At 41.1% G+C, this 24893-nt stretch overlaps 1 protein-coding gene across 4 annotated transcripts in view; it reads right to left on the reverse strand.

Moving 5' to 3' along the window:
* The window catches only part of LOC147030095 (uncharacterized), a 62696-nt gene extending 38667 nt beyond the window's left edge, over window positions 1–24029 (reverse strand). The window contains exons 1-2 of one of the 4 annotated variants that reach the window (XM_085873802.1): window positions 23898–24029; window positions 16098–16181 (exon numbers count right to left, since the gene is read on the reverse strand). The gene's annotated coding sequence lies outside the window, so the exon portion shown is untranslated. Of the gene's footprint in view, window positions 1–16097; window positions 16182–20060; window positions 20137–20370; window positions 20865–23897 lie in introns of those variants that run through there. The other 3 variants (XM_085873804.1, XM_085873801.1, XM_085873803.1) reach the window with 3 other exon arrangements.
* Between the last annotated feature and the right edge of the window lie 864 nt (window positions 24030–24893).

Genomic DNA, 24893 nt, shown 5'->3' on the forward strand with positions numbered 1-24893 from the left:
AAGGGAAGGGTGATGTCTTAGTTTGGAGCAACTCTAGGGGTCTGAAGTTGCTGGACCATGGAATGAAAGTAGTAGAGAGAGTCATGGATAAATTGATGACATTGTTAATACGCATGAAATACAATTTGGTTTCATGCCAGGAAGGGGCACGATGGAGGCAATTTTTAGAGTTTGGCAATTACAGGAAAAATATCTGGGGAAGAATAAACAACTGTACTTTTTATTTGTGGATTTGGAGAAGGTGTTCAATAGGGTACCTCAGGGAGTGGTGCAATGGTCCATGAGAAAGTTATGTGTGGAGGATTGGTTAGTTAGGGTAATCATGGCAATGTATGATGGCTAAAAAACCTCTGTGAGGGTAAATGGAGTGCAGAGTGAGGAATTTGAAATGAAAGGGGTTGTTTCTCAGGGTTCAGTCTTGAGCCCAATCCTGTTCATCATGGTTCTTGAGGCTACATCACAGGAATTTAGAGGAGGCTCACCTTGGGAACTATTGTATGCTGATGACCTGGTGCTGGTAACCGACAGTGTGGAAGAGGTAATGGGTAAATATGCCATCAGGAAGGAGAGTATGGAGGCCGGAGGATTGAAAGTAAATACAGGGAAAACTAAAGTACTGATTAGTGGTGTGGGAGAAGGAAGTGTGGAAAAAAGAGGGAGGTGGCCTTGTGCTCTGTGCACAAAAGGTGTTGGTCGCAATTCAATATTGTGTAAATCCTGCAACTGCTGGGTGCACAAGAGGTCTTAGTGGCATCAGGGGTAGACTGCAGGTGGTCCCTGATTTCAAATGTGCTGTTTACGCAGGTAAACAAGTGACTTCAGTTTGAGTGGAAAGGTTACTTTATGGGGATATATCCCTGGAATGTGTCAACAAATTCTGTTACCTTGGTGATATGATTAGTGCAGGTGATAGTGTGGAGGCAGCAGTGAATGCAAGAATTAGAAGTGGCTGGAGGAAGTTTATGGAGTTGTTACCCCTAATGACATCATAAGGGACCTCTCTCCGATTAAAGGGAAAATTTTATGCAGCTTGTGTTCGAAGCGTGATGTTGTGTGGCAGCGAAACGTGGGTGATCAAAAAGGAGGATGAACGGAGGTGTGAATGAAATGAGAATGGTGAGGTGGACGTGTGATGTGACACTGCAGGAGAGGAAACCAAATGTGGAATTAAGAAATAGGTTAGAGTTAGGTTATGCATAGGGGTAGGTTGAGATGGTTTGGACATTTGGAAAGGATGTGATCAGGTAGTTGTGTGAAGAGGTGTAAAATAAATATGAATGTGAATAGAAGGAGAGCTAGAGGCCATCCGAGGAAAACATGGGATGTGTTGCTGAGAGATGAATTTTGAGATAAAGGCCTAACAAGAGGGCTAGCAAGGGATCATGCAGCCTGGAAAGCAGCCATTAGATGAACCTCGGCTTTCACATGCAAGCATGGAAATGGCTGCAAAACGATGATGATGATGATGATGATGATGATGATGATGATGATGATGATGATGATGATGATGATGATGATGGTGTGTTGACTGTACTCCAAGGGATATTCAAGGCCTTTGAAATATTTTTATACCCATCCCCTGATCTGTGCCTTTCCACAACTTTATCCTGAAAGTCTTTCGAAAGCTCCTTGGTGCTCATGGTTGAGTCTTTGTTGTGAAATGCACTACCCAGTGGAGGAAACCTACAGGAACAGCTGATTTTATTCTGAAATAATCAGAATCACTACAATTTAACACAGGTGGAGGCCAATTAACTTAGTGTATGATTGGTTACACCTGAGCTAATTAAAATTGCTATTATAAGGGGGTGGACATTTAACCAACCACGCCAACTTATCCAATTATAGTTTTGTATTTTTGATTAATTTTCTGAAATTTGTATAATTGGTTTTTCACTTGGAAGTTGTGGGTTACGGCACATAAATAAAGTTGAAAAAGTCTGATTTAATGCAATTTAATTCCTGGCTCTAAGGCAACAATAGGTGAAAATTTTGAAAGGGGCATAGGCTTTCTTTGGGCAGTGTGTGTGTGTGTGTGTGTGTGTGTGTGTGTGTGTGTGTGTGTGTGTGTGTGGTGTGCGTGTGTGTGTGTGTGGTGTGCGTGCGTGCGTGCACACATATATATGCGCGCACGCATGCACACACACATGCTTAACGGTCCACAGGATCAGAAAAAAATAAATTATTTTATTTTTTAATTTAACTAAGTAATAAACAAAGAACTGAATGTGCTGGACCTTTAAATTCTAATGATTTAATAATTTTTTGAGGTGTTGCAATTAAAAAGCAAACCCAGCAGGTACTGCCCCTAAAAAATTTCTAGAAAACTGCCATAACGTAATCAAGGGCAAAATTCTCAGCACGCAACGGATAATGGCCGCACAACTCACTTCCGACTCGTCAGAAAGTGAATTTGATGAATAATTTTCTGATCAAGAATCCTCAGATTACGATCATCGTCAAAATTATTATGTAGGAGGTGCTGTCAGACCGTTCATGTATGAACCCGAGGTCGAGATGACATATCAGGTCACGTGATATATTATCGCCGTTTCTTTGAGGTCGGGACCAATCGAGCATAAAAGGACACCGGAAAACATTAAAATCGTCATTTCAAGATATTTATTCAAGAAAAGAACGATTAAGTGTTTGGTGAAGCCATATCCATTCATTAAACCAAACATGATTTTTTGATTCTGTGGACCTTTCAACCTATTAGAGCAAATACAAAATATTTATATATCTAATGGAGGATTGTTTCAATCTTTGACACTTTGATTGCCTTTCCGTCAAAAAGAGCAGATAATTTGCTGTTCATAGCAAGTGACGAGCGATTTTCTGCACAGCCTAATTAAAAGGCTGGCGCATTGCAAATGAAAGCACTTGGCCGTTAAGCTGTGGTAGACAGAAGTTTGTTTCTTTTTATCCTCTTCAGCACCTCTAACCATTTGCACCTTTCGAAGCACAGCTCAGAATGTGCAGAAAAAGATACTGAGAAAGCATCAGATTGCAGAGAGTAGGCAAACGCATGGCATTGGTGCAGGATTTATAAAGATTTTCCTCCATTTCACATCCATCTAAAGCAAAGTGCAAAAGTGAGGTGCGAAATAATAATAATAAAAAAAGATATACAGAGTAGAGTAACGGCTCTTTTTTGGAGAGTCCTGTTCGCGTACGAATGGGGCACGTCCAAGAGGGATGTGCTGCTGCTATTTCCATGGGCTCATCTTTCCTGCACAAATTGATCAGAAAGGCAGCATTGAGAATATTGTTCTCCCCTCTATTTCTCAGTTCTACGTCTTGATGTGATTTTCTCAACTGGGGGAGAAATACTCAATATGCCGGAAGTGTGGTCTAATTACATTGCTCAGAAAGGGAAGTATCATCACAGCACTTGTTGCAGGTCCTCCGACACCATCACTTCTAATATCTCACAAAATTGCCCATACATTGCCCCTTGTGAGCAGGTATTAAAGAACCACGAGTAAATATCGTCGGTATACATTTTACCAAACAGTCTCAAAATGTCTGTGGCTTTCAAATGAACACACCAGGTCGCTGCGAATCACTGCGATGAAAATCGCAGAGGTAAGAAGGGAGAAAGCACAATTCACAATCCATGGCGTGTCTAACGCGATTCACACTGTGCTTCGAAACATCACATAAGCCTAATGTGGATATCACACTGACACGGATGTAACACGATTCTAGTAGCATTTGCAACCATTGCATGCAATTACCTTTTTATCAAATTGCATTTTCAGCATTAAAAGGAATTGCTCGATTTATAGATGAATCTCTTCCAAACTGCAATTTTAATACTGTTATTCCTACAAGTCCTCCAACTATGAACTAAAAGGCGGGTTTGGATTATTAATAATGTGCACGCAAACATGGTGACAAGGCTTTAATAAATCAGAGACAGCTGATATGCTGAATGAATGCTACGAGGGACTAACATGCCATCCTGTGTTGATTTATACGAAAGCTCGACACAAAATAGTGCTGGTTTGATTGAGTAAGAATAGATCTATCCTTTTCATTCATTTTTATGCGAATAATTTCAGCCTTTATGACGTGTCAATGTAGTGTTGCTCTTGTTTGTCATTGAAAAGTTATCACACACAAGAATAATGAAACAAAGTTCGTCGTTGCTGCTTCATCTTGATCTTGTTTGTCATTTTGGAAATAAGGCTCGCCAGAGCTGAGGGTATTGCATGTGTATTTGTTTGTCTGTTTGTTTGTCCTCACAGAACTTAAGTGTTTTTCTCTGCAATCGCTTGTCGGATTGAGACGCAATTTTCGCCGTTCGAGCGACTACTCATGCAGAATGTTTTTATTATAATTATGACATCATAGGTCACGTGGTGTGGCAGCCATGTTGGAAAACCCGAAAAACTTTGGACCACTGAAACAACACAAAGGAAAAAATTGAAACTTGGCAGATTGCAAGTACTCCTCATGGGGAATAAGTGGTTTTTTTTTTGTTTTGTTAATGACATAATTGCATATGTAGAACACGACATTTGATCAGTATGAAAAATTTTGATGGTCTTCTTGGGATAAATTGGTCCACAGAAAAAAAAAAAACATTCACGACATCATCGGTCACTTGATTCTGCAGCCATATTGCTGTTTTTTTGTATTTATTTTAAAACCTTCAAAATATTCTTTTCCAGAACGGCTTGACGGATCGATGGAAAACTTCACGTAAATATTTCCCAAGCCTTGGGGATACCAGGGTATTCACGAATAATTGATGTCACTTGGTCTAGCAGCCATATTGGATTAAGCGAAAATCTTAAAAAAAATTCTTTCTCTTGAACCGCTTCACTGATCGATGTGAAACTTCAAAGTTATAATCTCGGAGTGATTGGGAATATATGTTTTTAATTTCAACTTGAAATGCATGGTCTGGCAGCCAGAATTATTAATTTTTTTTGATCTAGGTTCTTTCTAATCTAATCTAATCTAATTTTTTTAATCTAATTTTTTTTTTTAATGAGGCTCACTTGGCTGTGCCTGGATAGTTTTGAGGGTAGAGGAGTAGCAGCTGAAATGTGAATCCTATCCAGGTTCCTCCTGATGACTTCATCTTTGCTTTTTGCTTGTTTGGGTTCCTTCTGCGATGACTCCGATGCAGGACTGTTCTGACAGTGTTTGGTTTTTCCATTTGATTTGAATTTAATTTTTTATTCCCATTGTGAATTCAATTTAACAATAAAAAAAACATCATGGGTCATGGTCAAGTGTCCATTCAAAGTGGGGTTGCATCAAAGCAGGATGTCTTCGTACCCGGTCATCACTGCCAGCAGTTATAAAGTGGCATTTCTCGTTATTTCTATTATTAATTATGTAATACACCAGTACAAACACCACATAAAATACACCACACAAAACTACACAAACACCATACAAAACAAATCTACGTGAGGGTCTGCAATCTCCGATTGCTCTTTTTCTTATTTAAAATGTTAATCACAATATATTGAAAGTGTTTTTATTTATTTTTGTTGTTATTATACATGGTATAAGTCATGGAAATGCTGGGAATTATTCACAGGTGGGAAGAGGGTGTTCAAGGTTGGCGGCTGAGAGTGTATTTTACCAACTAATCACAGGCTGGTGGGATAGCCAAGCTGTCTATCATGGTATGCACACTCATATCTGAGCTGTCTATCATGGGTTCACATTTCAACCCTACAACCAACTGTCATCGTGTTTTTTCACAAGCAGGGTGAGGCATCTTGTGTGTGCCATCCCTCAAATGGACGTTAAACTGGGCGTCCCGTCCACCGGCATTCGTTGGTTGACATTAAAGATTCTACGGTGTCCTTCGCGAAGAGTAGGTGAAGCATCACCGGCACCCTGAATAAGCTATAAATTCCTGCTCTGACCTACAGAAGCACTGTATTTGCAGCACCACCGCACCCCAACAAGAACGAATGCAGACCCGCAGCCACGTGATGCATATGCATGAACGAACAAAACTACTATTCACGATTGTCAAGGATTCTTCCCTTTTCCTTTGTATTATTCTTGTATTTGGAATTATTGATATCTTCAGTCAAGAGATTATTTGCATTACAAGCACAAATGCTAAAATCCTACAAAACAATCTGAAAAAGACAGGCTGGGCTCTAAGTACCTACTCAAACTCATTGAATGGCTGTGAAAGACTGAACAAATACACAGCCTTGAGAGAGTATCTAGAAAGCCTTTATGACAACAAGAAGCAGTAAAAAGAAAAACAATTATTGGAACTCAAACTTCAGTGTTAATGCAGGATGAGTGCAACAGCATTCAATATTAATAAATTCCATAATATTCATTATATTATTCCACATTCACTATTAATGATATTATGTGCTTATTATATAATGTCATGAGTAAATAATAAACAGGCAATAAAGAGGGATGATAGATTTCAAAGATTAATAGCAGTCAAGGTGAAATAATACAATTACACATGGCATAGAAAGATCTTGTCATTGACATATCATAATGTTTTGATAAAACTCTGGCACACAAATTCCAGGTCGAAGTGTTGCCTACAAGAGGGACATTTGCCTGCACTATGGTCATGAGATAAAGACAGACTGGTCATTTTATCACACTACACATGAAACTGAACATTTCACTCCCACGCTGATTTGAATTTTTAGTAATGAGGAACAGCTATCTATATTCGTGTTAACTTGCATTGCTACAGGATAACCCAGTGATAAAAATACAAGTTGGCATGTATTTTATTTTTTTCTGATAAATTGGAGGTGGTACAAATGAGGTAGTATGTTATGTTAGGCAGTTAGGGTGATCTGTGAGTTTGCATCGGTAAGAAGGTTGTTTTTTTGTAACCACGGGCCCCTTAAAGCCGCTGTCACACCTTGACGATTTAGCCAGCATATGCCGAATTATGAAAAATTTGTCTAAAACGCTGGCACACGTCGAATATGTTACGGGTACGTTTTGTATATGTTAAGACCATGCTGAAAAACACTGCCATAAGTCGTAGTACGCTGGCTTTAAACGTTGTACTTTTGGGTTGTCCTCAAATGTTTGCATGCTTGAAATTTTACGACGTATGCTGGCGTATGACTCACACGTTCCGCTACTCTGGCCATAAGTTGTTGGCACGTTATGCAATCGTTGACACACGTCGACACACGTTACTTGTAAGTTACTCATAAGTCGAAACACATTGAGGTAATGTTTTGCGTACCCGAAACTTATTTCTAACCTATGAGTAACGTTTTGTAAGCATGCTACACGCACGTTGTTCACACTACGCAACACATTACTTGAAAAAGAGGTAGACATATTTGACGTCTTCAGGACAACAACAGAACTTACTGAACGCGTTTCTAACTTACAGATACCGTATAATGGCGTATTGGCAACGATTCGGGGAATTGGTATATAAAAAGGGGCTTCGCAGGAGGAACCCGTCTTTTTTTTTAGACTTCGTGGTGAGTACATGTCCATGTCATTCCGAGAGATGGAGGATACGGCAACGCTGAGACGACAATACCTGCCTGTCCTCGAACATCAACATGACCTCATCGAGTTGACACTGCACCAGTTGCGTGCCAATAGAGCCGGGAGAAGAAGACGTGAACAGAGGAGGAACTGGGTGAGACCATGGATCGGGAGGCGACGCCATTACGGCATATATGACCAGCTCATGGTGGAACTCCGGAACGAGGACCATGCATCCTTCATCAACTTCCTGCGAATGCCCCCAGCGATGTTCGACGAGCTGCTAACCAGAATGGGTCCAACGATAACCAAGCATTATTATTAAATCATTTCAATAGTCCAGTGGAAGCAATTTTACTCGTTCAATGAAAACGATTTCAATTGCCGAGCACCAGCGTCCAAAAACAAGAGGCGAGTGACAGCCATTTATTAAAAGTGAAGTTGCAACCTATGAATAGAAAACCTCACGTAATCGTCGACGATACGCTGCCACACTATGCATACGTTAGACTATCGTTGGGCATAGGTTGTAGACGCCTAAAACATGCTAATCAATCGTTGGTATAACTTATTCATAAGTTATCGAAGCGTTCTGTGTTCATTACTAGTACATTATGCATTTGTCCAAGTCGTTTTGAATACTTTTAAAATTGAAACAAAAAAATAGTTCATCGTGGGAATGAGAAAAAAAAAATTAGCCGAAAAGAACATCGAACAATGGTGCAAAGTAGTCTCCTATTCGTGGACGCAACGAGGATCCATCATCACCCAGACCCTCCCCATCACGCTCACCTACTACGACTGACATGGACATATTACTACTACCACCAATACTACTACTACTACTACTACTACTACTACTACTACTACTACTACTACTACTACTACTACTACTGACATTATCATCTACTCAACATGGAGTCTGGAACACTGATGGGTTCCTCTTGTGAAGCCCATTTGTATATACAAATTCCCCTAAACGCTGCCATACGCCATTATATGGTAGATGTAAGTTAGAAACACGTTCAGTAAGTTCTGTGGTCATCCGGAAGACGTCAATCAAATTCGTCTCCATACGACAATGTGCATTTGAGATACGTTACACATAGGTTCAAAGCATGCTACACGCACGCTACTCATAGGTTCAAAGCACGCTACTCATAGGTTCAAAGCACGCTACTCATAGGTTCAAAGCACGCTACTCATAGGTTCAAAGCACGCTACTCATAGGTTCAAAGCACGTTACTCATAGGTTAAAAATTATGTTTTGGGTATGCTCAACATTACCTCGACGTGTTTCAACTTACAAGTAACGTGTGTCCGACGTGTGTCAACGATCGCGGAGCGTGGAGAGAACTTATGCCAGCGTATGCGGAACTTATGAGCCATATGTCGAGTACGTCGTAAAATTTTCAGCATGCTTGAAATTTCACGACGTACTAGATGTACCACGGAATATGACAGCATACTTCATCGTTTTTCAGCGTGCTCCTAACGTATACACAACTTACCCATACCGTATTCGACGTGTGCCAGCGTTTTAGACACATTTTTCATAGGTCGGCATACGCTGGCTAAATCGTCAAGGTGTAACTGCGATGTTGACACTTCCAATTTTCAGGCGGTTATGATTTAAATCGGAGTGCGGCAGCCTTTTAACAGGCTACGCCACGAGTTCGTCGGCGATACGTGCAGCGCGCTATGCCTAAGTTAAACTATCGTCGGGCATAGGTAGTGAATGCCGACAACAGGCTAAGCATTTGTTGGTATAGGTTATCTATAACACAACGAAACGTTCTGTGCCCGTTACTAATACGTTATGCATATGACCCACACGTTATGCATACGATCACACGTTATGAATACGACCAAAACTTTAAAAAAAACCTCAAAACTTCAGCGTACGCCAAAGTTTTACAAACATTTTTATACGTTGAATTGCTGGCTAAAACGTCAAGGTGTGACAGCGCCTTAAAGAAGAAGTTGTTCTGTTGTTATGTTTGCCATGAGGGTTGGTTTCATTAACATTGGTATGAGACAGGAAGGTGTTATTCGTAAGTGTCCCCTATGTGAGCTAGGCATGTGAACCCAGACAATGTAAGGAGAGAGGTGAATTTTGCGATGTCGGTAATTTGTGTTTGAGCCAAGAAACCCCCACACAGCCTACCCTCTGGGTAGGTGTCCAGTGTGGTGCCGGCCATTACAAGGACCCCTGAGGGAACACTGTGATTAGTGCACTGCAAGGCATCGGGTCGTTGGTTTGAGCACTGCTGGTGAGATCTCCGTTTGGAATCACCACGGAGGTGGTGACGCCATCTCACTGAGGTGAGAAAATAACATTGAGGAGCCTGGGGCATAGATTCAGGGGAGGGAATAAAAGGGCCTGTACATGTGCTGTTCGCTCCCTTGTGTCTGGTGGCCCTTCCAAATATATCTTATCGCCCTTTGAGTTCTCTCTTGCTGGGCTGGAGTCTCTGGCCATTCTACAAGCTCTTGCCTCTCTGCTCTCTGCTCTCTGCCCTATGCTCTCCTCACCCCACTGGATGCTTTACATCTCTCTGCTGGATGACGTGGCTGTGAGCTAGTCTGTGTTGCTCATGGGTCTGTCTGTGCTGTGGGTTGGAAACCTGTTTGGCCTGGAGCAGTATGATCCCCATCACCCAATGAAAGGTTTCCTGCCCCCCCCCTCCCACCCCCGACGCTTCGCTGAAGGACCGATTGGTCATCCTGTTTGATCAAATATTTGGGCAAGAAGTGGAAGGAAGGGAAGACAAATTTGTCTGTGCAGAGACTGCTTTAACCTCAGTGTAGCCCAGGTTAGAAAGGAAATTGCAATATCATATGTGACCATTACCAGGTGGCGCTACACAGTGCACATGTACATAGAGAATTCACGACTGCCTCCCCCCCCCACCCCTTTGCAACCCACACAAAGTTGAATTTGTACACTATGTACAAACCTCTGCAGTCCACCCGGAGGAGTCAGCCGTGGTGTTGACCGCGGTAACCGCCCCATGCACGGATGCAGTCGCATCACCCATACCCTGACAATGTCATGGAGTGGGAGCACTTCGACGATCCCAGTCAATGTTTGGGCAGGCCTCGCCCCATGTTAAACGTGGTCACCACCCAGTGAACTTCCTCCACATGTGGTGTGCTGCAACCAGTTTCGGAGGCGGCCAGGAGCACCTGGGTTTTCGACAGAGAGCTTGGCGATTTGTCCAGGTGCCATGGCGGGACCTGTGACGAGTACTCTCCCCTCACACCATGTGTGCATAGCACATTGGGGGGACCAGGCCGCGCCCATTGCAAAGGACTGGCGAGAGAGCGTTTGATTGTCCCGGGACCAAGGGAAACAGGATGGAAACAAAAGTCTGACGTGGCGCACGAGAAACCGGCTGAGTCTCACGTGTCTGGGGTGCCACACGCCTCACCGCTCTGTTGACTGGTGGAAAACTGTTCAGAACGCATTGTCAAATGTGGTGCGGTGCTTGGTTGGTGCATGTCTCTGGCAGGGAGTTCCATCAATCCATCCATCCATCCATCCATGGGGACCATACTCTGTGCAGAACATTGGTGCTGCCTAAGCAGTCTCCTTGGCTATATGACACGATCCTGGATGGGTCGCCACTCCGACACAGGAGATCAGCAAGCTGGCACTCATTTTACCAACCTTGAAAGGATTTTTGCATTTTTATTTTGATCTTCCCCTTCATGTGTTGTTGTATATTATTCAGTATTCAGCATCTAAAAAGCCTGTGATGAACATCACATTAACAATCTCCCCCTCTTCGCTCCTCACACCACCAAATTTGACATATTCCAAAAGCAGATGTGGACGGTCTTTGCATTCTCATGTTTTATATATTTTTAAATTTTCTTTTTTGTGTGCAGTTTTTCAAAGTAATGAAATGCTTAATGTTTTATATATTTTGCTATTTTGGTATGGATTAAAACCATCTATGTTATTACATTGTTTTAATATTTGTTTTCGTCGGTTTTGATGATGGTTTGGATATGTATCGCTTTTAGAATGGTTTTGTCCATTTTCCCCCTTCCCATGATCCTGGTCTGGTTTGGTTGAGTCCACATTTACGTTTGATTTCTTTCTGTAATAAAACGATTAATGTTTTACATATTTTTAAATTTTGTGTTGCGTGCACTAGCCCAGAGACAAAGTAACTTCCTCAAATTTGAACCACCATCTTGACTTCAGCAGTTATTGAGTTTGGTTGAGCTTCAGTTTAACATTCTTTTCAGAGAGGAAGAAGTGGTACCAATTTGCGATTTAGTGATCTCTCGTTGTACTTTAGTGACGTATTCTGGCATCTTTTAAAGTTATGGTAGTTCGGAAAATGCTCAAGAATAAAAGGTATGGCTTTTAACTGCTTATGACTTCACTCCATATGAGTTTATGAGCCTATACCATTGAATGGGTGGCCATTTTTCCCCCCATATCATCCCTCTATATGGAGTACGACCGTACTCCATGATATATGTATATGGGACATTTTCACAAAAGCGGGTCAGGTAACGGTAAAGACTGTCTGAGAATTTTTATCAAGCATATATTGCCCAGTCAGTGCAGAGGCCTTATGGTGATCCTGCATTGCTGACATCATTTGAACATTTTTCTAGGCCTTAAAAGGGGTTCAAGTACTATTTCATGAATATCAAAGAAAGTTGATTTTTGAGTTTGTTCTTTACCGTTACCTGAGCCGCTTTTGTGAAAATGTCCCATATAACCCCCTGGACTGTTATGCCATGCAGTGATATTGATGATAACATCTATTACATACTCCATTGGCTCAGCTTCTCAAACAGCCTCTGATTGTCTAGCTCTGCACCAGTTTTCTCATGGTGGTGATGTTTTCACTAATTGGTGTAGAGGTACAAGGCAAATCACTGGCTCCTTAAAACCCATTGTTTCACACAGATAGGCCGGCCTTGTTAGCCTTGGTAAGCATCTCATCTAGGATAATAAATAATAACAATAAAAGGTTTTGTTCAGGTCAGCTTCCATCGTGGCTAAAGGCCGAATTAAAGTTAGCTTTACAATAATTAATTTTACAATAAAACATGGAAATACAATAGTATTTCCAATACAAATACAACAATAAAACAGAAAAAAAATAGCAGAGGAGAGAAAAAAAAACATTAAAACAAAGGAAACTGATAAATACCATATTGATTCAAATAGATACATGACAACAAATAGATGTACGAGTTTAACAGTCACTCAGGTATTCATTGTGCGAATAAGATATGATATTGAGCTGTTTTTAAACCTTGTCGTTTTATATCTTAATTCAGTTATTGTTTTGAGTTTTGTCCGACATCATTAATCATGGCAAGGAACACGACGAGCCCCAACTTAGTTCCTTGGGGATCTCCGGCATGCACAAGTATCCACTCAGAGCAATATGCCAATTGGTACTTAACAAACTGTTTGCGATTAGAAATGAAGTCGCTTATCCAAGAAACGAGGTGAATTAACTCCCATTTTAGGAGTTTTGAAATAGAGATTGTGTGATCAATAATATTTGGTCGAACGTTTTGGAAAAGTCCATATAATAAGAATCATAGAATAAATTGATTCCAGCGTTTCTGCATGCTCATGAAGTGTGCACAGGATATCATTCAGGCGATGTGATGTTGAGGAACCTTTGATGTTTCCAAAGTGTTTGGAATTAAGGTGATACTTCATTGCCCCCATCACTTAATATGCTATAAAATGTTCTGAAATCTTTGAGAAATGATTAGTGAAAGCAACTAGGCACAAGTTGACAATGGTGGCAAGGGACACTTTTGAAATAGGGACAACATGTGCCCTTTTCTACTGTGCTGGGACTGTTTGTTGTATGTACGATGCATTGATTATGTCCGTCAACAGTTTAGCCAGTTCATAAGAGAACTGATGGATAAGTCTGGAAGAGACATCATCGGAACCACTTTCTTTTTGAGATCCGATTTTCCCAAGTTAACGGTAGACTTCCCAAGGTCGAACCTGACAAATCGGAAGAGATGGTAAATATGCTGGAAGTAAGGAGAAATTCAATGGTTGTAAATCGCTTCTAACGTAACAAAGCGGGAACATGGTGCATCAGCTATAGCTTTGTGACCTGATTGATCAATATTCTCAATTGCAATATTGTGATGTAAACTGCTATTGCTCGTAGATATTAATCAAATCTTTCGATACCACGCTCTGGGATTTTAACATTTTAGATGTTCAACTTTAAAAGTTTAGTAATTTTGCTTTTCAGTCTTCCTTAGGCATATGACCTTATTGCGGTCATGTCTCTGGCACGGACATTATTTAACAGAAAGGGAGTCTATTGACATTCCTCTTGAATTGAGGTAGGTCAGGATTGAGGGGGAAGCAGGATGCAGGTAAACTGTTCCAAAGTGATGCAGTGCGGGTAAAAGAACCCAACAAGAATACCTCATAGTCCGACTCCTCGGGACAGATATTGTGTATGGATGGGAAGAAACTTCCAAATGTGTCAAGTGACTGAAAGTATTCTCAAGTGGAACAACTTGTAAGAAACCATCAGAGCACATTCCGTGGTAATATCTGTAGAAAAGCCTCAAAGAAGAAACAGAGTGGCTGACTGAGAGAGGTTCCAGGGATGATGCTAACTCCTGTCCCACCAGAATAGCAGGACGTCACTGGATTCTGTCAATGAGAGATAGGTGACAGGCCGGAGCACCAGCCCAGATATGGCAATAATACTCCATGACAGGTCATATAGTGGCCTTGTGTAGATGGAGAATAGCAGCTCGAGGAAGGTATCACCGAGCATGAAATAAGCAGCCGAGGTGCTGCGAGGCTCTTTTAGTAATACCAGAGATTTACTTTTCCCATCTGAGATTTGAGATGATATCCAATACAAGCAGAGAGGTAACAGAGGAAGTTCCTGCAAAGGTGAATTATCCATAGACAAAACCTTTCGGAGGGTAATAGACAGCGGTGATGAATATGCTCACTATCGATGATGGCAGACGTGAAGATCAGACCCTCAACCAAATCACTTTGAGGTTATAAGGAACTGAGATGTTGAGAGATGCAGCAGTAACATAATGTTTGGTGTAAATTGCCACACCTCCTCATCTTCACTCCCTCCTTGGACGTGAAAACAAATCAAAGCCTGGAATATTTGATTTGTCTGTAGACTGATCTGGGGAAAACCAAGTTTCAGCGATTGCTGCAAGATCCTTTGCAATCTAGCATTGAAAGTAGACACAGGTGAAATTAACGGTCGTTCGTTCTCACTGTTGTGTTAATGAGGTTTTTATACCGAGGCTCCCTGAAAGAATGATATCTGCGACGGTTTCCAATGACGGGGGGGGGGGGGGGTAATTAAGCATACCTTTCTTTTTTGGAGGAATCCACTGTGCTCATGATGACCAGTAAGCCATAAAATTTGTCCATGGATTGATTCCTTTCCGAAAAGGAGTCAGCTGGCATTGTCGCAAGTTATTTCAAAGCCTTGATGCTGACTCACACTCAGGACACACAGTTGCTGTGTAGCAGCTGACACTGCATTTAGCAATGGCCAGTTCTGTGTTTGTCACAGACTGCTACTTGGCTTGAAATGCACTTTAACTTTAATCTATTTTTTCCCAGCTTCAAATGAGAAACTTCATGAATTGTTTTATCGATGACTAAATTTGGTGGATTCATGACATTTGTCTGTTGTCAACTTCTTGGAAGGTTGCCAATGACCATGACAAACAACTTTTTTGGCCTCAAGTTAAAGTGTGATGATATACTTATAACCAACAGTAATGTATCTGAAAGAACACTGAAGAAGCTGGACTATAGAAGTATGTCAAAGCTACCACCTCGTTTGCCTCAGCAATCTCCCAAGTAAACATCCACATCCTCTCTCACCAGCATTTTGTGGTTGCAGTTTCGACCATCTTCAGCATCTACACCATCCATTAACCTATACTGCTGAACATTTTTTTACAGTGAGAAGGAAAGTATCAAGTGTACTTTTGACTGATCGGTCATTGGTTCAAAGATCAAATGCTGTTAAAAATAAATCATGGGATATGGTTGATACCAGATGTTGATAACAAAAAATAATTGGTTGGTGTTTCTATTTTCATCGAGAAAGTAAGTAATTATAGATTATATGGTCTTAACGAGGCTAAAGGAAATGTTCTGATTCATTGAACATTTTAAAATGCATATATTTTCCAAATGAGCAAACTATAATGTAGCAGAAGTCTTTTTGTTAATAATATGATGAGGAACTGTTTGCGTTTGCTTTTATTTTATTTATCTTGTTTCTTTTCGGCAAACTTCAACATAAAATCAAATTCCAATCTTAAAAAAACACCATACAAAACGAGCATTACATAATGAGCAAAAGATGAAAGAAAGGGCGAGTAGCCAAGGATTACACAATAAAAAACTAATTTCGATTCTGGTTAAACATTTAACTACACAAGAAAAACATCAAAAAAACTCATTAAAGCTCAGAATAGTCAATAGGAGAATGAGAGAGAGAGAGAGAGCGAAAGAGAAAGAAAGAGGATACAGCATGAAATCGTATGTAAAGCATCCTGTTGAAATACCATTGATGCCAAAAGCTTTTATACCTTACTTGTTCAATGTCTGAGATGGGATGCAACAGCATTCATCACTTTGAGTAGCTTTTTTCTGGTCGTATCTTGTTTGCTGCAAACAACTGAGACATGCCAAGAACACCTGGCTATGTGAAATACATTGAGGAATTCCATTTCAGGTAAGACATGTTGAATCTGGCTTTGGATTCCAATTTGGATTTCTAATGAAATTAAAAACGTTGCAACTGATGGGAAAGCTAAAGTGCTCAAAAATAGGTATTTTAAAGTGACTTATGAAAGAAAAATAAATGTTTTTTTTCTTAATCTTTTCGATAGATTGTACTATTCATGTTTTTTCATTTATACGTCAGACTCTTCAGGCTTAACTTAGAATCATAAACTGAGAAAGTTTGTGTATCAGGTCATGTTTTATCTACTCCAGATCTTTCTATTTTGTTTCTAGAAGAGTATGTCTTCTGCTGGGTAATAATTGTCAAGTGCTCAGTGTAATAATTAAAAATGTGGAATGAAGAATTTACCAAGGAGTGAAAAAAGGATGAAAAAGAGAAATATGACCAAATGATTTCCAGGTTTTAAGGGTGCAAGTGGAGAGAAAAATGCATTTGAGTGCAATGTATTGCTTACAACTCATTGGGATGAATGGAACAGATCCAATCATATCTTCAAAATAAGCTGTCACCCTCAGCCAGGATTTTGGTGAGAGACCCACAAGGAAAACTGGGCTTTGAAGGCTCAGGGAAAGCACTCAAATTCAGTTGGTAAAATTCTCTCCCTTGAGCTGTATGGCAACTGACTTGTTCCCTTGTCGAGTTGACTTCCATTAAAGCAGTCATCCTTGTGTAGTGCTGGCCATCCATCCATCCATTGGGACCAGACTCTGTGCGGAGCGTTGGTACTGCCTAAGCAGTCTCCTTGGCTATTGGGCACAATCCTGGACGGGTTGCCACTCCGACACAGGATAACAACAAGCTGGCACTCATTTTGCCGACCTCGGAATGATGACAGGCTGAGTTAACCCAGGCAGATTCAACCCCACCTGATATTAATTCAACAGACGATGGGGATTTAAACTCAGGATCCCAGGATCCCAAGCCCACCACCTTCACAATTAAGCCAAAACCAGACATATAGTGCTGGCAGATGGTATTATATATAATGCAGCATACTGAAAGCATTCCCCACTCATAAATACATCTGTAATATATATATATATAGATAGATAGATAGATAGATAGATAGATAGATAGATAGAGAGAGAGAGAGAGAGAGAGAGAGAGAGAGAGAGAGAGAGAGAGAGAGAGAGAGAGAGAGAGAGAGAGAGAGAGAGAGAGAGAGAGAGAGAGAGAGAGAGAGAGAGAGAGAGAGAGAGAGAGAGAGAGAGAGAGAGAGAGAGAGAGAGAGAGAGAGAGAGAGAACAGAAGTAAATTTATTCATGTCATCTGTGTAAGGCAAGTTTTACGCAGTGATTGGAACTAACATTCAACTATTTATTTGCAAAAACAAGTTCCTGGATCGTGTATGACAATTAACTATGCCTCAAACTCAAGGAGCACACGACCTTTCTGATTTTCAAAGAGGAAGAATTGTTGGCCAATCGAAGGTGGAGTCAGCCACCATCAGATAGCTCAGAACCTTGGCATTCCGCTTTCTATAGTCAATTGGGTGATTGTGCAATTCACCAGCGAAGGCAAGGAAATCCACAGCTTCCCATTCTGGTCGATCTCGGCCCTCAGAAAGGTGTCTTCAAGCTGTCAAGCGGTCCATTGAGAAAACTCCCCATTGCAAGGCAGCAGATGTTGCAGAGGAGGTCCAGCTTAGCACAAGAACTGCCGTGCAGTACCTTCATCAACTGGGCTACTATGGGAGAGCAGCTAGGAGAAAACCTCTTCTTAGACCAGCCAATATTCAAAGGAGAAAGAAGTGGGCTGATGAGATGGCCAACAGACTCTTGGAGTTTTGACAAACTGTCATTTTTTTTTCAGATGAGTCCCAATTTGCTCATTTTTCTGATAGTGGATGCATATCGGTCTGGAGACTTCCCAGTCAAGAGTTCTCTTTGAACTGATTACAGCCAAATATCAAACACAGTGGTTTTTCAGTGATGGTGTGGAGAGCAATCTGGAGCACTGGTCGGTCAGAGTTACACATTTCTATCCTTGAGGATGGACTTCTCCCTGTCTAGTCACCGGTCAGATGGTCAAAACATCACTGTTCATGAAAGATGGAGCTTCATACCAAACTGCAAAAAAGACCAAGGAATGGCAGGACAGAAATTGGATCGAGCAACTTCCATAGCCAAGTCAGTCTCCTGACATGAATCCCATTGAACAACATCACGTATTGTCGTATTGGATTGAGTTGTGTGGAAAAAGTCCAGAAAACCATCATCACGGGAAGAATTGCTAAACCTTTTGTGTGAAGCCTCGGCAAAAATCTCATGAGAAAATTTTATAACTCGTTAGTTTCTATTCCTGAAAGAGTAAAAGCATTGAAATCTGCAAACGGCGAATCTACCAAGGCAGGGAGAGGAAAGAGAGGGAAGGGGAGGAAGAGAAGATGGAGTGTGGGGAGGGGAGCGGAGAGGGTGGAGGGAAGGGATGGGAATGGAGAATACAGAGGGAAGGTAAGGGAGCAGAGAGGATGGAGTGAAGGGAGGGGAGCAGCGAGGACGGAGTGAGGGAGGGGAGCGGAGAGGTCGGAATGAGGGAGGGGAGTGGAGAGGAAAGGATGGAGTAAGGTTGTGGACAGGAGAGGACGGAGTGAGGGAGGGGAGAGGGGAGGACGGAGTGAGGGAGAGGAGAGGAGAGGATGGGGTGAGGGAGGGGAGAGAAGAGTATAGGACAGAGTAAGGTAGTGGACAGGAGAGGGTGGAGTGAGGGAGGGGAGAAGATAGGATGGAGTGAGGGAGGGGAGAGGAGAGGATGGAGTGAGGGAGAGGAGAGGAGAGGATGGAGTGAGGGAGGAGAGAGAGGAGAGGACAGTACTAAGTGAGGGAGAAGAGAGAACGGAGTGAGGGAAGGAGAGAAGAGGACGGAGTGAGGGAGGGAGAGGAGAGGACAGTGCTGAGTGAGGGATGGAAGAGGAGAAGAGAGGATGGAATGATGGAAGGGAGAGGAGAGGACAGAAGGGAGAGGATGGAGGGAGGGAAAAAGACCAAGAAAGGGGGTGGGGGAGAGAAATGCCTCACCAACCAATGCATGAGGGAGGGGTGCAAGTAGGGTGTGTGTGTTTGTGTGTGTGTGTGTGTGTGTGTGTGTGTGTGTGTGTGTGTGTGTGTGTGTGTGAGAGAGAGAGAGAGAGAGAGAGAGAGAGAGAGAGAGAGGTGGGGAGACAAAGGGTGAGGGGTGGAGGTGGTGTTAGCAATGAGAATGATATGTTATTCTTAATGACTGAACATAAATAAATAAAAAGTAAAATAAAATAAATAACAACTCCTATCAAAACAGCTGTACACACAATGACACAACAGAGTTTGTAAAGTAATCCACTGGCACATCTGCAAAAACTTTGATGTCCTAGTTCCATAAAATTGTGGGAAAATGAACTAAAAGCAATCACTGAAAACATGGCAGTACCTACCGCTCATGTATGTCCTAATGATCCCATCGAGCGTGAACATCGAAAACAAAGCATTGCAACCAGATATCATACTTAAAGATTAAAAAAGTGAAGACACTCCCAATTGAGGTGTTCATACAAATGATTTTGGACGAAACAATGCCGAAATCAAGAAAATGCCCAAATACTAAGACCTCAAGAATGAAGTGAAAAGATCCTGGAAGCTGAAGAATGCCAACCAAAATTATACCAGCGAGAGTTGGAGCTCCAGAAATGATGACGAAGAACCTCACAGAGATATTAAAAACCATCCCTGGGAATATTACTACAAACAAATTACAGTTGGAAGCTGTCTCGGGCTCATTGACAATCTTTGAAAACAGAAAACTTTACAGGTTGGTCCATGTATCGTGACCACTTACCGAAATGAAGGTGGATACTTTGAGCCCGCCCGAGGATGACTCCATTCCACATTCTGAAACCCACATATATAGATACCAACCAACGACAATGCGCGCACACACACACACACACACACACACACACACACACACACACACACACACACACACACACACACACACACACACACACACACACACACACACACACACACACACACACACACACACACACACACACACACACACACACACACTTCCATAATGGTAATACAGTTTATAAACGTACACACACATAAAATACATAAAAACGACAAACATAAAGATTTACCTTCAAACAGAGTTCTTTGAGAGAGGAATTAAAGTGGGAAATTAACAAAATTCAATTGAAAAATATATCAATGCACAAAACACAAAATGTCGATCTCTGCTCTCTGCCTTCACAACCACATCATGGTAAACACGCGGTCGGATGGACCTTATTGTTTTTATATATTATCGATGATGAAGGGAGAGGTGGATTATATGAGGAGATCGGAAAGAAGGTTAAACAAAGTGATACCCTGTAAAAAATAAAATTGCACATTTACAGCGGATGAGACAGGCGACAACTCCCGAGGCAACAACCGCACGGCACCGCAGGGCCCAACACAGGCGGAAACGTACGTCTGTCTAATCGATGTTCCCTTGACAACACGGATACTTTACCGAAACGAACAATCAAGCAGCTTGGAGAGCACTCACCAAGTGGCTTAAGCACTCAAGCAAGCACTCCAACAAAACGGTTGTTAAGAAACGCCTAGTTTGGCACGCGATTATCAACACATTTAACATACACCTCCAGGAAATGCCCGGAATGTCAAGCCATGAACACTGACGTCTCCGGATGTTTATAAACATTGCAATGTACCCAGCGATTCGTAGCTATTATGAACAAGCATTCGATAATATGAGTGAGGAAAGCGAAAACAACAACTTTATCGTAAAGAAATCGCTGCAGCCTGTTCCAAGTCAAGGCATGGTTGAGTAGGCCAAAAAACATGGCGGCTTCAGACCCCAGCGAGGTTATCCAGGAAACGCCTGAAGACCCAGAGAGAGAGAGGTGGCCGAGGATCGCTTAATGAAGGATATGATTAAATAAAGTCATTAATTATCTTCAAAAGGAGTGATTTAATTTACCCAAACATACAACTTTCACTCTTGCACTTCCTTGGAGTTTTCTTAGTATGCATGCAAAGTTTCAGGCTGCGAGGTTTTATAGTTTTGGAGTTATGGAGGACACACACACACACACACACACACACACACACACACACACACACACACACACACACACACACACACACACACACACACACACACACACACACACACACACACACACACACACACACACACACACACACTGACTTTTATTAGTTTAGATATGCATGTTTGTTCCCTTGTCGAGTTGACTTATGATACTCTTATTGTTTTGACTTACTTTTACGGAAACATTAAGCTGCCTGTTGTGCTTACCTTTTGGTTGTGTCCATTCAATAATTAACGATGGAATCTCTTAAAAATTGTCATTTTGTGCTGATATTTTGGTTCAGCTCCATGCTCAAATGAGATGTGGAAGTGGTCTATAAAGCTCCTCCATGAGCCTTCAGTGCTGTAGGGAAAGATTAAAAAAAAAGAGGCGAGGATATTTATTTAAATTACCAGTTGGCTAATGTGAAAAATAGTTTTAGAACATTGCATATTAATACATTAACAGATTAAATTAATAAAGTGTAGATGTGGCACAGGCACAATTGGTGAAATACGTTTCCTTCTTTTTGCAAACTTACTTGTACTTTCTTGTAATGTTTATTTGAATGGAGGACCTCAGAGAGCAAAATATATGGAACCTTTTTAAAGCAATTAGCAGAGATCTTACCAAGCTGATCCAAGTGTCAGACAGCATTGGATGGACAGGATATCTCCAATGTAAACTTTCCTGCTCTCTGCCTGAGGTCACCCATTCCTTGCTGAATTTGCAGAAAGAGAATGTCAGAGCTAAATGTTCCTCCAACAATGGATTATCTTATCTTACTATTAATGAAAAAAAGTTTTAGTGTAGTTTGAATCATCAGTTTAAAGGATGTATCCTGGCACCTTTTATGCATTGAGGTTTTGTTACTTTTCAAGAAGACAAGTACCCTTAAAAAGGAACTACTGAATAGCAAAGGAAGAATTGCAGGCAGGTTATTGGCATGTGCGATTTTATGACTCAAGAGAGAAGATTACATCCTGAACGAAGATTCTCTACCTTCACCTTGGAGAATCAGACTTTGACTTTCCAAGGTTGAAGCTCATGCATGAGTGACAGAGTCCAAGGAGAAACTTGTAAGGCGGTAAAGTGTGAAGTGCACTGATAATCTTAAGTCCTGCATTTGAAACAAATAAAGACTTCAGACACTACTTCTTTCCCAACATGTAATGATCATGTCTGCATCTTTTATGAAGGAGACGGAAAAGCAGCAGACAGCGAGAGACTGATGTAAAAAAATAACAAACTAGAAGGGAACTCTTCTACATTGTGATGTCACCAGATATGCCTCCGCCCACAATATTACATCATTATACATACTTATACCAAGTTTGATTTAAATCCCTGAACCCAGATTAAAAATACTAAATTCTGGTTGCCAGACCATGCATCTCATCAGGTTGAAATTTAAAACATATATTCCCCATGATAACGACATCATAATTGTGACTTTTCACAACGATTAATGAAGCTGTTCAAGAGAAAGAAATTTTCAAAGATTTTTGTTCAATCCAATATGGCTGCCAGACCATGTGACCTATAAATTATTCGTGACCACCCTGGCATCCATCTGCAAGACTTGGGGAACATGTGGGTGAAGTTTCCCCTTGATCTGTGAAGCCATTCTGGAGAAGGGGATTTTTAAAAAGTCGATTGTTCAAAAAAGCATAGCTGCCAAACCATGTGACCTATGGAACATTTTTAAAGCAATTTTTGTTCCTCATGGATAGGTGATCATACCTGTAAAGTTTTACCTTGATCTGGTTAGCCGTTTTGGAGATTTTTTGAAGGTTTTTATGTAAAAAAAAAGGCTGCCGAACCACGTGACCGGTGTTGTCATCAATCCCCCCCCCCCCAATAAAAATTTGTCCTCGGTGACCCTCAAAAATGTTCATGCTGATCAGATAAAGCGTTCAACATATGCAATTATGACGTCATAACGAAGCCACCTCTGACATCATCAAAAAAAAAAAGAATCACACTTTCCCATCGGGAGTACTTCACATGTGCCAAGTTTAATTTTTTTTCCCATGGAGCGGTTTCAGAGATAAAGGTCCAATTTTCTCCTTTTTCCCAACATGGCTGCCACACCACATGACCAATGATGTCATAATTATCATTAAGACATTCGACAAGAGCAGTCGCACATATGGTGAAAATTTCGTCTCAATCAGATAAGCGGTTGCAGAGAAAATGGAGTAAATTGGCATGGACGGATGTACGTACACATGTACATACGTAAGCACATAAATTGTAAGGACTGACGGACAAGCTGAAAACATAATGCCTCCAGCGACCGAGTCAGTGAAGGCATAAAATCACCTCCAGATGTTAAAATATTAGAACAAGTTCAATTTTCAGGCAAGACATGCTGAACTTTTTCGAGCCTCGAGTCATTAATAAGAATTCCCTCAATGGAAGGATTTTGAGGTCAAATTTTTAACTATCAGTCTTGTTTGCATGTTTCTGCCTTCAAGTTTCATCAGAAAGAGAAAAACAGCCAAACAGAGAGAACTTAGAAGCAATTTGTTATCCTGTTTGACGCTACAAATAATGGAGCATACCAAGGAGCAAAGTGAAGAAAGATGCCTCATTTTCATAACCAACACATCTTCTGCTTTGGTATGCAGAACATTGCTGCACTTTGCTCCATCATTGGCTGAGTTGGCATGGCTGTGCTGCTCATGCAAATCCCCCTGTAGGTTAGAGAAGGAATTTGGAATATGGTCAGAGTGTCAGTGATAGCGCGCATACTCTTTGCGAAGGACACTGTGAGATCTTTAACATCCACCAACGAATGATGGCACATGAGACAACCCGGTTTAACGTCAATCTGAGGGACTGCACAACCCACACATCATCACTGACATCGACATTCACATCAGATTGGATTCAATGATCAAGAGAAAGATGAACCAGAAAAGAGAGATCCTAACCGAACTGTATTCATCACTTCTGATAGAGATCCATCCAAAGACAAAGACGTCGAAGAGAAAGTGTAAAAGCTCAATATTTTAAGCATCCACCTAGAAAACTATAAAGATAAACTTCAGACTAGTCAGTTCTTATTAAAAACAGAAATAGAGATAGAAAGGAGGAAGTGTGTGTGGAAGGGTCGATGATGTATGACAAGAGAATAAATTGGAGTAATGCCTGAAGTAGAGGGGAGGGATGAGTATGGTGGCAGAAAAGTGGGGAGTGACTGTAGAAGCATTAAAATGAAAAGTGCAAGTGAGGAAAAATGGGCATTAAAGATTTTGCAACACTTGATTTTATAAAATTATAATTGGTCAAGCAATTCCAAAGTTTTCATCGAACAAGCAAAAAGGTTACCCAGAAAGAAGGTAGAGATGATTAAAGTGAAATAAATTCTGATGACTACACTTGATCTTGCAAGTGTATCAACCAGATAAGTGGCAGACAATTCGTGATACCTTAAAAAAAATTATAATTGCTCCATCCATTCTCAAGTTTTCAATAACTAATTCAATGCTAACACAGACTGAAAGTATACAGAGAATGGGGGATGGTAATTTCTTCTTGTCAAAAGGTTTCATCCA

Source organism: Eptatretus burgeri, chromosome 3, assembly GCF_056783735.1.
Source record: "Eptatretus burgeri isolate ZD-2024b chromosome 3, Ebu_testis_v1, whole genome shotgun sequence".
NCBI lineage: Eukaryota > Metazoa > Chordata > Myxini > Myxiniformes > Myxinidae > Eptatretus > Eptatretus burgeri.